The 17,622-nt window shown below is 49.7% G+C and overlaps 1 long non-coding RNA gene across 1 annotated transcript; it reads right to left on the bottom strand.

Annotated features, from left to right (window-relative positions):
- Positions 1-2,554: 2,554 nt before the first annotated feature.
- LOC136387326 (uncharacterized) lies at positions 2,555-16,271 on the bottom strand. The gene is made up of 2 exons (XR_010748107.1): positions 16,119-16,271; positions 2,555-2,829 (listed from the first exon to the last, which is right to left on the bottom strand). It is a non-coding gene; the product is annotated as an uncharacterized lncRNA (long non-coding RNA).
- Between the last annotated feature and the right edge of the window lie 1,351 nt (positions 16,272-17,622).

Genomic DNA, 17,622 nt, shown 5'->3' with positions numbered 1-17,622 from the left:
ACCTAGGGGTCTCGAACGTGGGTCCTTGGCATCCCAGTCCAATGCTCTATCCACTGCGCCACCGCCTGGTCAGGCCCCTCCATGACTTTCTAAGTAAACTTTTACTTGTCTACATTAAAAAAAAGTGATTTTCATCAGGAAAATTAGACTCAGTAAATTTGGACTTCTCATAAAAAGTTAGGCACATTTACATTTATGACATTGGTTCTTAGAACCACTATTCTGTATCATGGTTGGATATGCTTTTCAATAAAAATTTTAGATGATGATAGACTATATGGCAAGGTGAATGTGTGTGTGGTAATTATGCTGAACTTCACTATTAGGGCCAATTGGAGGCAATACAGTGCCTTGGCTAAAAGTGTAGGCATTCAAGTCAGATCACTTTGCTCTCATGCTGGACCCGCTTCTTATTGTGACCAGCTTTCTGCCTCAGTTTCTCCATCTGTAAGACAGTGTAATCATATTATTTACTAAGAAGTGGGATGAGGGTCAAAGCAAGCACTGTGCTTACTGAGCGCCCCCCTGCCATGGAGTGAGCACTGTCCCTCCATCAGGACACTGGCCGTATGGTCTAGTCCCCCTCTCCTACCTCTCTTGCCAGTCTTGGCATTGGCTGTACATTACTACTGAGCTGTGAGCATCACGGTCTTGTTCCCACCTGGCCCTCCCATGGGGTCTGTCAGCAAATGGAGGAGGGCTGGCCAGCAGGGCCCTGGGAGCTGCCCTAGCCCCCAGCAGCCGCATCGAGTCGCTGGACTGGATGATTGTCCTGCTGGTGGTCCCCAAGACAAATTGAGGGGATCTGAGATGTTTAAATTTTTAATATTCATATATTTATCTTAATGTATTTGAAAAATTATTGGTTTTCCATTTACGGTGGTAATATAGTTTCCTTTTAAAATAAATTTTTCGTTTTTAAAATTGAAAGTCAATAAAATAAAAAGTAAATATAAAATGGAATATTCACATACCAAACAACCCATGCTTTTGAAGTGTGCGATTCAGTGCGTGTTAGTTCTCTGTGTTGTACAACCATCACTGATACTCATTTCCAGAGCCCTTTTGTCGTCCCCAACAGAAGCTCTGTACCCACAACAGAGTGATTTTCCATTCCTTCTCCCCCGGTCCCTGGGGACCTTCCTTACACTTTCTATTCCTGTGAATTTGCCTAGTCTTGGTATCTCGTATAAGTGAAATCATGTATTTGTCCTTTAGTGTCCGTCTTAACTTACTCAGCAGTGTTTTCAAGGTTCATCCACATTGTGGCCTTGAACAACACTTCCTTCTTTTCCTGACCGGATTACGTTCCATCGTATGGATAGACCACGTTTGGTTTCTCCATTAATCAGCTAGACATTCGGGTTGTTCTCACTTCTTTAGCTATGATGATAATGTTTCTATGAACATTTGTGGGCAAATGTTTGTGTGACTATTTTTAAAATTGAATATATTGAGGTGACATTGGTTAATAAAATTTTATAGGTTTATAAGTTTTAAGTTCTCTTTGGTATCCACCTTGGAGAGGAATTGCTGGACTGTATATAACTCTGTTTACCTTTCTGAGGAACCTCCAAACCTTTCCAGTGTGCCTGCACCATTTCACATTCCCACCAGTGATTTGTGGGGGTTCCAGTTTCTCCATTCTTTTCAACACTGACCTCACTTTTGACTATAGCATCATATGGGCGTGGGAAGTGGCATCTCATGTAATTTTGATTTGCATTTCTCTGATGGCTAATGATGTCAGGCACCCTTTCATGCACTTGTTAGCCACATGTATGTATATCTTTGGGAGAGTGGATATACTGATCCTTTGACCACTTTTAAATTGGGTGTTTGTCTTTTCATTATTGAGTTGTAAGAAGACTTCTTTATATATTCTGGATACTAGACCTTCATCAGATAGATGGTTTGCAGATACATTCTCCCATTAAGTAGTTTGTGATTCTACTTTCTTGATAAGTTCCTTAAGCATAAAATAAATTTATATTTTAGAAGTGAATTTATTTAAGTGGGGGGGACTGTACTCAAATGTGGCAAAAACATCTGTGTTGTGTGAATGATTAGTTTGGTAGGGTGGCCCTGGCGAGACCACGCATGTCTGGCAGCAGAGAAAAGAGCATGATCCTTAAATGTGGAACCATGAACGTGCTGCTTGTGTGTGCCTTCACGAGTGACGTCAGCTGGCACAGCCTGCTCGCTGTGCAGGAACCTGGATTACTGCGCAGTGGTTTGTTTTTATTTGGTTGGTTTTAAGATTTTTAAAAAAATTTTATTTATTGATTTTACAGGTGTGGGGAGTGAAAAATTTCAACTCCTAGTTGCTTTACTTTAGTTTTTCATTGATTGCTTGTCATCTGTGCCTTGACCAGGCAAAACCAGGGGTTTGAACCGATGACCTCAGTGTTCCAGGTCGATGCTCTATCCACTGCACCACCAAAGGCCCTCACTTTGTTCTTTTTTTTTTTCCCCAGAGACAGAGAGATAGATAGGGACAGACAGACAGGAACGGAGAGAGATGAGAAGCATCAATCATCAGTTTTTCATTGCACATTGCGACACCTTAGTTGTTCATTGATTGCTTTCTCATATGTCCCTTGACTGTGGGCCTTCAGCAGACCAAGTAACCCCTTGCTCAAGCCAGCAACCTTGGGCCCAAGCTGGTGAGCTTTTTGCTCAAGCCAGATGAGCCTGTGCTCAAGCTGGCGACCTTCGGGTCTCGAACCTGGGTCCTTCCGCATCCCAGTCCGATGCTCTATCCACTGCAACACCGCCTGGTCAGGTTATTTTAAAAGCATGCTTTAAAATTTCTGAGTTTGGAAATTTCTATTTTTTTAACGATTGTAATCAATTTCTGATTTACTGAATGGCTGGTTACCTGAGCAAGCGACCTCTACAATTTCTGCTTTTCCTAATCTATGGCTCCCTTTCTTCATCGCTCAGGGCATGCATCTTTGTCACGGTCCCATGGCAGTTGTGGAGGTCAGTCCTTCCCTCTAGGTGTGTTTCGGTCCAATCCAGATCCACTCTGTCCTGTAGATTGAGGAGCAGGGTTAGACTCCTCTCGGGTCCTCTGCATGTACCAAGGCGGCTGACGGCTTTGTTCCGTGTTTTACTGCATTGTTTTCGGGACCACGAGATGCCCGGCAACACAGACTGACCTCTGGGAGGGCTTTCTGCTTGGAGGTCACTTTGTCTGATGTCCACACCTGCTCCCACACTGCACCACACCACACCCCACACCCCAGCTGGCATCCTGTTTGTATTTGACTGAAGTACCTGTCAGGGAGTTATTTTCTGCTGTTGGGTTTTGAAGCTATTTCACCTCCCTGCCTGCTTTCTGCTCACATGTGCTTTATTTTACACAGTTACGAGTAGTAGTCATTTTGCTTTTCCCACTTAAGGTTATGTTATAGCCACAGGTCTCTGCTGAGATAATACTTACGCTTGGTTGAGGTCTGCTGGGGCACTGCAGTGTGTGAGCCTGACAGGGCTGGTCCCAGCACTTTTTTATTGGAAGTTACGCTGTCACAAACGTCTTTGGGAAATCCCCTTGATACCTCGAGGCTACCTTGGGTTTGCATTCCCAACGGGCTGAAGGGAAGGGGCAGTTGCTCACTGTCCTGTGGCCTCCGGATGGTTTTAAGGGGCCAGTTATGTACACTGTTGTTTTCCCGCCACCCTGCAAATACAGGCTGTTTTTGTATTTGCTCATGGACAGGGTGCGGAGTGGTTTCTTGAAGCCATTTTAACTATTAGCCAATGGCGTGTTTCCCTGGGTAGATCTCCCTCTCTGGGGCTCCCGCAGTACAAACCTTGAGGTCTGGTCACTAACCTGTTACATTAATTCTGTGCTCATCTTTCAGAGTATGTTTTGATCCACATTTCTAAGGCCTTTTAAGGCCAGAGCTTTGTTACTTCATCGTCAGGTTGGGACTTAGATGGCTGTTCATGGTTCCTCTCTCCTGCTGCAATCAGTAAGTGCTGCCCTTTGTGGTGTGTTGGGGGTGAAGCTGGAGGGAAGCTGTAAGGGGACATGGGCCAGGAGGAGGGACAGGGCCGTGAGGGAGCAGGGTGAGGGGTCTGGAGGCTGGGCCCGCAGGTCTGGTCATCCACAACCCCCCTGTGTGTGAATGACTGTGTGTGTGTGAATGCCTATGTGTGTGTATGACTGAGTGTGTGTGTGTGTGTGTGAGTGAGTGAACAACTGTGTATGTGTGTGAGTGTGTGTGAGAGTGTGAAGTGGGGCTGGCTCTGCTCATATTCATTCCTCGGAATGTGTAGAAAGGACCCAGTTCTTAGGTCTGCGTGACCCCGAACAGAATTCACCTCGCTTTGGGCCTCAGCTTCTCATCTGGACCTTGCTGGGGAGGGACTTCTGAACTCCTCGTGGCCACCTGGGCAGCCTATGGACCCTCCCCATGAGAGGGGGGACAGGACTCCAAGGCAAGGACTACGAAGCTCATGGGGGATGCTGCCATCAGACCTGCCGGGGGCCCAGGGAGACAGAGCCTGGGCTGGGAGCTGTGGGTATGTTGGCAGTGGACTGGGAGGGTGGCCTGGGGCAGGTACTACCTAAGGTCCAAGGTGGGCTTTATGGACTTCGGGCCCTGGTGACTTAAGACTCATCCTCCTTGGAACTCAGACTCTGATGAGAGTCCAATGAGAGGAGAGGCTGGTGGGGGCACTGCACTTCCGACTTCACGTTCACGTGATGGCAGTTTCCAGGATGGGTTCCACAGGTGACAATGGCTGAGAGATCAGAGGACCGCAGGCGAGGCAGGTGGGCGCGCTATATAACCCCCTGCGGTTGGGGTACAGCATACCTGCAGGGCATTGGCATTTGAGCTAGGCCCGAGTGCTCAAGCTTTCCCCTAGTTCTTAGATTTCCTGGTCCAATGAAAAACTTCAGATTTTGGCCTTTAAATAGAAAAGTAGCCTGACCTGTGGTGGCGCAGTGGATAGAGCGTCGACCTGGAAATGCTGAGGTCGCCGGTTCGAAACCCTGAGTTTGCCTGGTCGGGGCACGTATGGGAGTTGATGCTTCCAGCTCCTCTCCTCTCTCTCTCTCTCTCTCCTCTCTAAAGATGAATAAATAAAATTAAAAAAAAAAAAAAAAAAAAGCTACCCAAGCCAATGTTTAAAAAATAAATAAATAAATAAATAAATAAATAGAAAAGTAGTCTGCACAGAGTTGAAAATTCCAAAGATAGAAAATGAAAGTAAAATCCCCTTCTCTCACCCATGCCAGCTTTACAACACAGAGGTGGCTTCTCAAGTTTCTTTGAATCTTTCTGGAAATTTTTATGCACATACAGGATTTGTCACTGTACTAGAAAAGGCAGGACCATAAATTGTCGTTCAGTTTGCCCACCTGACCCGTGGGCTCCTGCAGGTGGGGTATGCAGCCACACAACAGGAGACACGTGGCTGTGAAGCCGAGGGACGCGGTCCCCTGGCTGTGGGGAGAGGGTGTCAGTAGGAAGCAATGACGCCGGGAGGGGGCGTGGAGCCGCCGCAGGTGTTTCTTTTCCTGGACGCGGCTCAGGGCCGTGTTCAGGTTTTGCTTTTCACCTTTGAAGTCTGTGAGAAAATGAGCAGGAAAAAGCAAAAGGCACCAGTGGTGGCACACCCAGCGCTGCTGGGTCAGGGTTCGAGTCCCTATGGTGTCCCTGCTTCCTTCCAGCTCCCACTCAGCCCCCTCCTCCCCACCCCATCAGGACATCACTGTCCCCTAGGAGAGGTGTTGGGGTGGGCGCCCAGGGCCTCTCTCCCAGGAGCCCCCTATTCTACTCTCTTCTCCCTCACCCCCTTGGGGGACCTGGGCCATGGTGAGCGGCAGGAGCTGCAGCACTCGCTTCCCCTAGGGCCCCACACACAGCTGCAGAAGCAGCCCCGTCTTCCGAACCCTGTGGGAGGGGCACCTTGGGGGCCCTGAACACCGAGACTGAGGGACCACCTGGAATTTTCTTTTTCCTTTTTTTTTTACAGGGACAGAGAGAGAGAGAGTCAGAGAGAGGGATAGACAGGGACAGACAGACAAGAATGGAGAGATGAGAAGCATCAATCATCAGTTTTTCATTGCACATTGTGACACCTTAGTTGTTCATTGATTGCTTTCTCATATGGGACTTGACCACGGGCCTTCAGCAGACTGAGTAACCCCTTGCTCAAGCCAGCGACCTTGGGTCCAAGCTGGTGAGCTTTTTTTTTTTTCCTTTTGTATTTTTCTGAAGCTGGAAACGGGGAGAGACAGTCAGACAGACTCCCGCATGCGCCCGACCAGGATCCACCCGGCACGCCCACCAGGGGGCGATGCTCTGCCCCTCTGGGTGTCGCTCAGCCGCGACCAGAGCCACTCTAGCGCCTGGGGCAGAGGCCAAGGAGCCATCCCCAGCACCCAGGCCATCTTCGCTCCAATGGAGCCTTGGCTGCGGGAGGGGAAGAGAGAGACGGGGGGGGGGGGGGTGGAGAAGCAAATGGGCGCTTCTCCTATGTGCCCTGGCCGGGAATCGAACCCAGGTCCCCCACACGCCAGGCCGACGCTCTACCGCTGAGCCAACTGGCCAGGGCCTGCTGGTGAGCTTTTTGCTCAAGCCAGATGAGCCCATGCTCAAGCTGGCGACCTCAGGGTCTCGAACCTGGGTCCTTCCGCATCCCAGTCCGACGCTCTATCCACTGCACCACCGCCTGGTCAGGCCCACCTGGAATTTTCATCAGCATGAGCTTCCCACCTGCCTCTCCAGCCGGGACTTCAGGAATCAGCCCACATCATCCTCACCTTCCCCTCTGAGGACCAGGACAGCTTTGCCAGGGAGGGCTGAGTGCAGGGACTAAAGGGGAGGCGGCCTGGGTAGAGGCAGGCAGGCTCCGGAGTGGCCTTGTCTGTGGAGCAGAGAGAGGGGCCAACAGCAGGCCCTGGTGCAGGAAGAGCACATGACTGGGGGTAAGAAGGGCCAGGGTGGGCACTGAAGGTCTGAGTCTGCACTCTCCCAGTACCAGGCACCTGAGGGGGGGATCCCAGGAGATCCCTCAGCTCGGGCTTGGTAGAGGCAGCACACTGTGATCATGAGCAAGCTCCCACAGAGACCCTCAGCGGTCTTCTCCTTGTCTTCTTTAACAACCCAAGGCTCATAAGGCCCAGCTGGAAGCAGAAGGGAGGTGTGCAAAGTTGGCTTGGGGGGTGGGGCCTTTTCTTCAAGATGGGCTAAAGACTCCCCCACCTCGTATTAGAACACCACGTGCCCTGGCAGCTCTTGTCCACCCAGTCACATGGTCCTTTAGGGAGAACTGGGCTCCCACTGGGTGGCGGGCACACCAAACCTGGAAAAGCCTGAGGGAAACTGTAATGCCAGTGGCCAAGGCCAGGCAGGTCCACACTGACTTGGGCAGACGGTAGAGAAACTGTGGAGCCAGAAAGCGTTGGGCCATTACCATTTAATAGAGTCTCACAATGGCAGATGAGCACACAGGCAGGGGAAAACCTCTTCTCCAGCACACAGACGGCAAGAAGAGCCCCTCACAGTGGCGGACAGACAATCCGCCATCCATAATCCCCTGAGCACAAGCACCCATGGCCTTACATAGGCCACACACGGGGCGCAGCCACATGCTCACGCAACAATCAGGCATAGTGCTTGCAGCCAGTAAACCAGCAAACAAGCCTAACACAGCTGCCCCACAGAAATGCAGCCTGCAGAGAAGAGGGAGGGGAACCAGGAGACAGAGGACAGGAAGCCCGTCAACTTTGGCTGAGAGAACCCCTCACTGAGGAACGCTGGCTTGGGCCTACTGAATGAGTGGTGGCTGGTGTATACAGTACTAACTAAATTCTCACATGAGTAGGTTATTTCCATTCTCAAATAAGAAGTGTGAGGTACAGAGACTCTTAATAACGGAGCTGGAATTTTTACTCACTCTGGCTCCAAAGCCTGAACAATACCAGGCCAGGATCTAACGTTTTTCGATAATTAGCCTGGCCTGTGCTGGCAGAGTGGATAGTCAAGGCATATATGACAAGCAAGCAATGACCTAAAGTGAAACAACTGTGGGTTGATATTATCGCTCCCCTCTTCCTCTCCTCTTTGTAAAATCAATAAAACCTTTTTAAAAAGTAATAAAGGTTTTTGATATTTAAAAGTCTATTTCTGGCCCTGGCCGGTTGGCTCAGTGGTAGAGCGTCGGCCTGGCGTGCGGGGGACCCGGGTTCGATTCCCGGCCAGGGCACACAGGAGAAGCGCCCATTTGCTTCTCCAACCCCCCCTCCTTCCTCTCTGTCTCTCTCTTCCCCTCCCGCAGCCAAGGCTCCATTGGAGCAAAGATGGCCCGGGCGCTGGGGATGGCTCCTTGGCCTCTGCCCCAGGCGCTAGAGTGGCTCTGGTCGCGGCAGAGCGACACCCCGGAGGGGCAGAGCATCGCCCCCTGGTGGGCAGGGCATCGCCCCTGGTGGGCGTGCCGGGTGGATCCCGGTCGGGCGCATGTGGGAGTCTGTCCGACTGTCTCTCCCTGTTTCCAGCTTCAGAAAGGTACACACACAAAAAATAAAAATAAAAATAAAAATAAATTAAAGTCTATTTCTGGCACAGATTTTTCCCAGTTTTGGTTTTATGCAGACACACCCAGCACTGCACTGAGAGTGACATATTTCTTGCAGCCTTACAAGATAGCAATTCTTTTTTACCCAACTTCACAGAAGAATTAAACTTGGAGAGGGTAAATTCTGAGTTGGGAATTCAGCCCTAGATTTTTTTTTGCCAACAACTTATGACGTAACTATTCTGCCTTTGAGCCTGACCTGTGGTGGCGCAGTGGGATAAAGCGTCGACTTGGAACACTGAGGTTGCCTGTTCGAAACCTTGGGCTTGCCTGGTCAAGGCACATATGGGAGTTGATGCTTCCTGCTCCTCCCCCTTCTCTCTCTCTCTCTTTCTCTCTCACTCCTCTCTCTCTAAAAATCAATAAATAAAAATTTTTAAAAATCTTAAAAAAAAAAAAAAGAACCCACTTTGAGTATTTCTCGGTCCAACACAACGCCCCAGTGCTGGACTAGGCCTCAGGGTTACAATGGAAGACGGGTGCAAGGCAGAGTGGTCTAGGGCCTTAGGTGTTCCAGGCGACTCCTTCTAGGTGGGACCGCCCAGTACCTACCTCGCCTCCGCCTCCGCCTCCACCTCCGCTCCTGCGACCTCTACGTCCTGGCCGCACCTGAAATCCCTGAGTGCCCCTTGAGCACCCTTCACCAACTACTCGCTTGCTCTGCACTAGAGGCGGATTAAGGTCGGTTGAGGCCCTGGGCACAGAATAAAATATTGGGCCCCTTAAAAAAAAAAAAGAGGGAAAATAAAAATACACATTAACCATATTTTTAAATAAAAAATATGTACTATTAATGTTAAAATTGCACATATGAAACCAAACTTGGTGTCACTAGAAATAAGTGTCAAGTTTGGGTTCTGTGGGGCCCTTCAGAAGTCGGGGCTCTGCACCCTTTCTGTGTTCAAGCAGAGATGTCCACGTCAAGTGAAAAAGCGAGGTTCCAACCCACGACTCATTGCTCTGAGGGCCCGATGATAGCTGAGCCTCCGACCGAGAGCTATTCTAAGCGGCTCCCACCACCTGCCGCGTCCCACCGTCAAGAATGGAGTTCGCTTTCCAGCTCAGCCGACCGGACAGCACACGGACACCGCCCTTCCTACCGCCCCTCCGACAGCCTGAGCACGCCCAGGCCGGTGCCCGCGCCTGCGCAGATCGCAGCGTGACGTGGCCTCGGGGGACTGGGGCGTGGCCTCAGAGGAAGGCGTGGGGCAGTGAGGGGCCTTGACGCTATGCGCCCTTAGTGGTAGGTGTGTTCACGCCTTCAGTCTGTGGCTTCTAGATGCTGTTTTCACGGTTACGCGGCGTGAGGCAGCGTCACAGGTAAATCAGGCTAGAACTGAAACATGAAACTGAGGGAGACTACAGGGCTCGGAGAACGGAGAAGCGGGGCCTGACCCTGTGCACGCGGGAGGACTGACCCACCCCCCGCGTATGCCCCTCCTGTGGGCTCTAGTCAGTTCTGCCCCACTATTCCTGCAGGATGCTGTCCCGTCCACAGCGCCTTTCAGCCCCAGGCACTGTCCTGGATTCCCATATCCCTCCCCCTGCCAGCTGCTGACCTCACTCTTCTGTCTTCAAGTTGCCTCATGCAGCTCTTTGTCCTTCACACTCTTGAAGTGACTGGCCTGGAAACAGTTGCCCAGATCAAGGTAAAGGTAATAGTGTAATTCTGAGCGTCCCTTACCCATCTGCCCTTTGCCTGTCCTCCTGTGGCTTTCTCACAAAACTCTGTGTTGTGTGTGTGTGTGTGTGTGTGTGTGTGTGTGTGTGACAGAGACAGAGGGACACACAGGAAGGGAGATGAGAAGCACCAATTCTTCACTGCGGCTCCTTAGTCTCTCCTTAGTTGTTCATTGATCTATCATATGTGCCTTGAGGGGGGGGCTGCAGCAGACCGAGTGACCCCTTGCTCAAGCCAGCGACCTTGGGCTCAAGCCAGCGACCATGGGGTCATGTCTGTGCTTTCACGCTCAAACCGGCAGCCCCATGCTCAAGCTGGTGAGCCCGCACTCAAGCCAGCCACCTTGGGGTTTCTAACCTGGGTCCTATGCGTCCCAGTCTGACACTCTATCCACTGTGCCACCGCCTGGACAGGCTGTTTTGCTTTGACCTTGACACAGGCTTTTTCCATCCAGTTTTCTGATAGTCTGCTGAATCTAATATATGAATACGTAATTCTAAAATAAATCCCAGGAACCTTTTGTGAGGCCCTGTGGTCCCTTCTGGTTGGAGCATTTCACAGCATGAGTAAATCACAGTAAACTTTCTATTAAATTTTTTTTAATTTATTGATTTTAGAGAGGGGAAGACAGAGAGAGAGGGGGGAAGGGAACATAGCTCTATTCCTGTATGTGCCCTGACTGGGGATCAGACCAGCAACCTCTGCACTTCGGGACGATGCTCTAGCTATCCAGGGCTAAACTGTCCAGTTCTGAATACTTGTTAAATCAGTTTAACAAGCACTTCCTGTTTATTATGTACAATGCAAACCAATTCATCCATGCGATATGAGAAGGCCTGTCTGAGAAGAAAGCCAGAGGGTGGCAGAGCCTCAGGTGGAGAGCTGTGGCATACACAGGGCCACCTCTGCCAGAGGCCTGGGGCCACCTCTGTGTTTTTTAGTTATATGATACAATAAATACCGGTTGTTGCCCAGGTCCTTTTGGGGTAGGGTGGGAGTTTCAGGTGATAGCTGAGGAGATCTGGTAGATTCAGACCTTGACCTAGCACACTATGCTGCCAGGCCTGAGCTAGGTGACTCCGGCGAGTAATAATGGGAGTGGGGCCTGTCTCTTGAGGATTGAAAAAAAAAAAAACCCAGGCCCTGGCTGGTTGGCTCAGGGGTAGAGCATCGGCCTGGCATGTGAAAGTCCTGGGTTTGATTCCTGGTCAGGACATACAGAAGAAGCAAACATCTCCTTCTCCACCCCTCCCCTCCCCCTCTTCCCTTCCCACAGCCATGGCTCAAATGGTTCATTGGAGCAAAGTTGGCCCCGGGGGCACTGAGGATGGCTCCATGGCATTGACCTCAGTCTCTAAAATAGCTGAGGCCCAGCTAGGCAGAGCATCACCTGGTAGGGGCTTTCCGGGTGGGTCCCAGTTGGGGCACATGTGGGAGTCTGTCTCTGCCTCCCCACCTTTCACTACATAGACTCGACCTGACTCTGAGGGGCAGAAAATCTGAAATCTAGACTGGCTATTTTTACTTCCTCACTGGGGGACCCTGAACCAGGCCTGGCTGTCTCTATGCCTCTGTTTCTTAGGGCTGTGGAGCAGCTAAGGCAGGTAGAGGTGTTGTCTCCGTCTCAGAAGCAGGTGTCACCCTGCCCACGCTGCCCAGCTGCCACACAGGCACCAGCTCCTTAAGGGCTGTGCGCTCAAGTAAACCCCCTGGGTCAGAACAAGGTCTTGTGACTCAAAACACCTCATCTGACAGTTGATGAGATGGGAGAGAAACAAAGAATTCCGATCCACCTCCCTACCAGTTCCCACTGGTTTCTGGGAGAGCCTGTGAGTTCTGGGGTTCCATCTCTGGGCAGTGCCTGGCCTTGCCTGGGGTTTGGCATGAGTACTTCCCATTCCTGCACCAAGCATGTTCCCAGCTTTGACATCTGGGAGACACCCTCTGGTCCCCACTCTGAGCAGTGCAGGAGGTGCACAGCCTGGAGCCTTTCTTCTTTGGACTGTAACCTGAACTAGAGGGCTGGCTATGGCCATCATCTTCTGGCCTAGATCCAGAAGGCTCAAGCCAGGACACTGGCCATGGGGCCTCAGCCTGCCTCAGCCGCACACCTCTCAATGTGGCCCTCTGTCTCACCCTTGTCAGGGACCGGCCATAAGGAAATAACTGCCCACCCCCAGTCCAAGTTCCCTTCCTGGACTGTCCTGCCCAATTTATCTGCCAGCTCACCCTTCCGGGCCTCACTGAAGTCCCACGCCCTCACAGAAGCCTCCCAGTGCTCATGACCATGACTGACTCCCTGACGCAGGTTCCCAGGACACTGGGTGCCTCAGCAAAAGCAGTGTGCTTGTCCCAAGCTGCGTCAGAGCTATTTACAGAAGCATGCAACTTCCTGACTCAACCCGCTAAGCAAGTTCCAGAAATATACTTGGGTAGAGAAGAAGACTGGAAAAACACAGCGCTCTTACCATGGTGCGTGTGCTTACTTCCTGCTTCATACATTTCATTGTTCTTTATAAAATTTATAGATTTAAATATCACAACCTCTTGTTTTAAACATGTTATAAAATAGCAAAATCTTTCATAACTTTCTACTTAGAGTCTCACACAGTTCTTAAAATTTTTATTCCTAGGAGCCCTGGTCAGATAGCTTGGTTGGTTAGAGCATCGTCCTAAAGCACAGAGGTTGCTAGTTCAGTCCCTGGTCAGGGCACATACAGGAACAGATTGACGTTCCTGTCTCTTCTTGCTCTCCCTTCCTTTCTCTAAAATCAATAAAATAAACATTAAAAATAAAGAAATGTATTACCAGGTAGTAAAAAAATATTATTCCTAGTTTTTTTATGGTTTGTGTTGCCATGTTGGTGGTTAAAAAAATAAGAGAACTAGGCCCTGGCCGGTTGGCTCAGTGGTAGAGCGTCGGCCTGGCGTGCGCAAGTCCCAGGTTCGATTCCCGGCCAGGGCACACAGGAGAGGCGCCCATCTGCTTCTCCACCCCTCCCCCTCTCCTTCCTCTCTGTCTCTCTCTTCCCCTCCCGCAGCCGAGGCTCCACTGGAGCAAAGATGGCCCAGGCGCTGGGGATGGCTCCTTGGCCTCTGCCCCAGGCGCTAGAGTGGCTCTGGTCGCGACAGAGCGACGCCCTGGAGAAGCAGAGCATCGCCCCCTGGTGGGCAGAGCGTTGCCCCCTGGTGGGCGTGCCAGGTGGATCCCGGTCGGGCGCACGCGGGAGTCTGTCTGACTGTCTCTCCCCGTTTCCAGCTTCGGAAAAATACCAAAAATAAATAAATAAATAAAAAATAAGAGAACTCATGTACTAAAATAGATCTCCAACCCTATTTTTGAATGAGAAAAAGCAAGTTGCAAGAGTACTCTAATATAATACCTTTTATGAAAAAAATCCGCCAGCCACTAAAATAGTACATTTCTATAAATACAAATATATCAAATAAGCTATGTATATATGTGTATACATATATGTGTGTATATATGTATGTTATGTATATATAAATATAAATGTGCCTGACCTGTGGTGGCTCAGTGTATAAAGTGTCAACTTGGAATGTTGAGGTCGCTGGTTCAAAAACCCTGGACTTGGCCCTGGGCTTGGCCCTGGCCAGTTGGCTCAGTGGTAGAGTGTCGGCCTGGCATGCAGAAGTCCCGGGTTCGATTCCCGGCCAGGGCACACAGGAGAGGCGCCCATCTGCTTCTCCACCCCTCCCCCTCTCCTTCCTCTCTCTCTCTTCCCCTCCCGCAGCGAGGCTCCACTGGAGCAAAGATGGCCCGGGCGCTGGAGTGGCTCTGGTCGCAACAGAGCGACGCCCCGGAGGGGCAGAGCATTGCCCCCTGGTGGGCAGAGCGTCGCCCCCTGGTGGGCATACTGGGTGGATCCTGGTCAGGCGCATGCGGGAGTCTGTCTGACTGTCTCTCCCCGTCTCCAGCTTCGGAAAAATACAAAAAACAAACAAACAAACAAAAAAAACCCTGGGCTTGCCTGATCAAGGCACATATGGGTATTGATGCTTCCTGCTCCTCCTCCCTTCTATCTCTCTCTCCCCTCTCTAAAATGAATAATAATAAAAAAACTAAAAATTAAACATATATACAAGTGCATTGTTTAACATATGATATGTGTATATACATACATATACAGTATTCCATAAAGTCATGGTGCACTTTTGACCAGTCACAGGAAAGCAACAAAAGATGATAGAAATGTGAAATCTGCACCAAATAAAAGGAAAACCCTCCCAGATTCTGTAGGATGATGTGGCAGCATGTGTGCGTGCACAGATGATGACGTAACACCGTGTATACAGCGGAGCAGCCCATGGCCATGCCAGTCGAGATGTGGACGGTACAGAGGAAAGTTCAGTGTGTTCTGTGGCTCGCTAAATTCGAATCCGTGACCAAAGTGTGTGTGTTACATCCCAGGAGACAGACCACAGCAAACCAAAGTGAATTTTATAAGTTTTATTGCAAACCTGCGCAGGGACTGCAGGCAACCCACGCAAGGGAACACTGCAGCCCCGAGCTTCTAAAATGGCTCCTTTTTATAGGGTGGCTATCTAGGCTGAGCAAGCAAGCAGCGTTTACAAGGGTGGGAGGGGTGCGGTTAGCTGACCTCATTCTTGGCTAAGTCTCTAGGGTAGGGGCTTCCTTGATCTGGGTACATAGAGTTCAGTGGAAAATATTGCTACATTTCTAACGGTTGCTTATCTTTTCTCCTCCAGCCATGTACTGGATGTACTCAGTTTTCATGGCTGGTGGCCTGCACCGCTTGTCCTAAGATGTCACAAAGTGCAACGTGAATATCGGCGCATTTATAACGAAGCGCCACCACATAGGAATAACATTACTCAGTGGGATAAGCAGTTGAAGGAAACCGGCAGTTTGGTGGAGAAACCCCGTTATGGTAGGCCATCAGTCAGTGACGAGTCTGGAGAGGCTATACGGGATAGCTACCTAAGGAGCCCTAAAAAGTCTGTGCGTGAGCCCACATCGAACTCACTGAATAGGTATGAAACTGGGAGAGTGTTCCTTTTATTTGGTGCAGATTTCACATTTCTATCGTCTTTTGTTGCTTTCCTTTGACCGGTCAAAAGTGCACCATGACTTTATGGACACACAGTTTATGCCTGACTGTTGGTGGCACAGTGGATAGAGCATCAACATGAGATGCTGAGGTCCCTGGTTGGAAACCCTGAAGTCACTGCTTGAGTGCAGGTGTGCCACCTTGCGCGCAGGGCCACTGGCTTGAATGCAGGATCATCAACGTGACCCCAAGGTCACTGGCTTGAGGCCAAAGTTACTGGTTTGAAGACTAAGGTCACTGGTTTGAGCAAGGGGTCCCTGGCTCAGCTTAAATGCCCTCCCCCCCCCCCCCAGTCAAGGCACATATGAGAAACAATCAATGAATAAAGTGAAGTAACTACGAGTTGATGCTTCTCATCACTCTGTTCCCTCTCTCTCTCCCTTCCTGTCTCGTACTTTCTCTAAAAAAAAAAGCATATTTATTCTGCACACTGCAATATATATATTACATAATAATTTGTTATATTAAATATTCCAGAATAACAGTCAACTTTAGGACAGGCCTAGGATGGGAGGTGATCATACAGGGACTTTGTACTGTTTAAATTTTACAAGAAGAAAGTACCTATGCCCTGGCTGGATAGCTCAGTTGGCTAGACTAGAGCATCCTCCAAAAGCACAGAAGTTGCTGGTTTGATCCCGTCAGGGCACATACAGGAACAGATCAATGTTCCTCTCTCTCTCTCTCTCTCTCTCTCTCTCTCTCTCTCTCTTTTTCCTATCTCTCTAAAGTCAATATCGCCTGACCTGTGGTGGCGCAGTGGGATAAAGCGTCGACCTGGAACACTGAGGTCGCCGGTTTGAAACCTTGGGCTTGCCCGGTCAAGGCACATATGGGAGTCGAAGCTTCCTGCTCCTCCCCCTTCTCTCTCTCTCTCTGTCTCTCTCACTGCTCTCTCTCTAAAAAATCAATAAATAAAATATTTAAAAAATAAAAAAAAAATAAAGTCAATATTAAAAATTTTAAAAAAGAAATAAAGTACCCATGTACTTGAGTTTTTCTAAATAAATAAATAATAAAATCACAGGGCGGAGCCAGGAAGCCTAAGGGAGGAGAGGCAGTGTTTCAGGGGAGCCCATTAGACAAACTTCAGTATCAAAGTTTAATTGGCTCTGGCAGCCTAGCCCATTTGGAGATATTGGTAAAGTCTCCCAAAGCTCACAGCATGTAATTTACAAAGCTAAAAGCATGACTGTCCTTAATATAGAGTATGTGTCAAAGATCACTTAACTCCTCAAGGAGGGTACCAGTATGGGGAAGAGCTAGTTCAAAGAGAATTGGAGAGCCCCAGACAGATGACTCAGTTGGTTAGAGCAATGTTCCAATACGCAGAGGTTGCAGGTTTGATTTCTGGTTAGGCACACAGAAGTGCCTATCTTCTTCTCCACCCCTCCCCCTCTTGCTTCTCTCTCTCTTTACCCCTCCTGCAGCCATGGCTTGATTGGAGTGAGTTAGCCCCAGGTGCTGCGGATGGCTCTATGGCAGGTGTCAGGAAACTTTTTGGCTGAGAGAGCCATGAACACCATGTATTTTAAAATGTAATTCTGTGAGAGCCATACAGCTCTCATGTGTACCTTACGCATTATCCAATAAAAATTTGGTGTTGTCTCAGAGGACAGCTGTGATTGGCTTCAGCCACCTGCAACCATGAACATGAGCGGTAGGAAATGAACGGATTATAATACATGAGAATGTTTTATATTTTTCTTTTACAGAGGCAGAGAGAGAGATAGGGACAGACAGACAGGAATGGAGAGAGAAGCATCAATCATTATTAGTTTTTCATTGCGCGTTGCAACACCTTAGTTGTTCATTGATTGCTTTCTCATATGTGCCTTGACCGCGGGCCTTCAGCAGACCAAGTAACCCCTTGCTTGAGCCAGCGACCTTGGGCTCAAGCTGGTGACCTCAAGGTCTCAAACCTGGGTCTTCCATATCCCAGTCCAACGCTTTACCCACTGCGCCACTGCCTGGTCAGGCTGTTTTATATTTTTAACATTAGTTTTTTTTATTAAAGATTTGTCTGCGAGCCAGATGCAGCCATCAAAAGAGACACATCTGGCCCTGGCCGGTTTGCTCAGCGGTAGAGCGTCAGCCTAGCGTGCGGAGGACCGGGGTTCGATTCCCGGCCAGGGCACACAGGAGAAGCGCCCATTTGTTTCTCCACCCCTCCACCACGCCTTCCTCTCTGTCTCTCTCTTCCCCTCCCGCAGCCAAGGCTCCATTGGAGCAAAGATGGCCCAGGCACTG

The sequence above is a fragment of the Saccopteryx leptura genome, chromosome 1 (assembly GCF_036850995.1).
Source record: "Saccopteryx leptura isolate mSacLep1 chromosome 1, mSacLep1_pri_phased_curated, whole genome shotgun sequence".
NCBI lineage: Eukaryota > Metazoa > Chordata > Mammalia > Chiroptera > Emballonuridae > Saccopteryx > Saccopteryx leptura.
The sequence above is the reverse complement of the archived record's forward strand: the minus strand, read 5'-3'. Positions and strand labels throughout refer to the sequence as shown.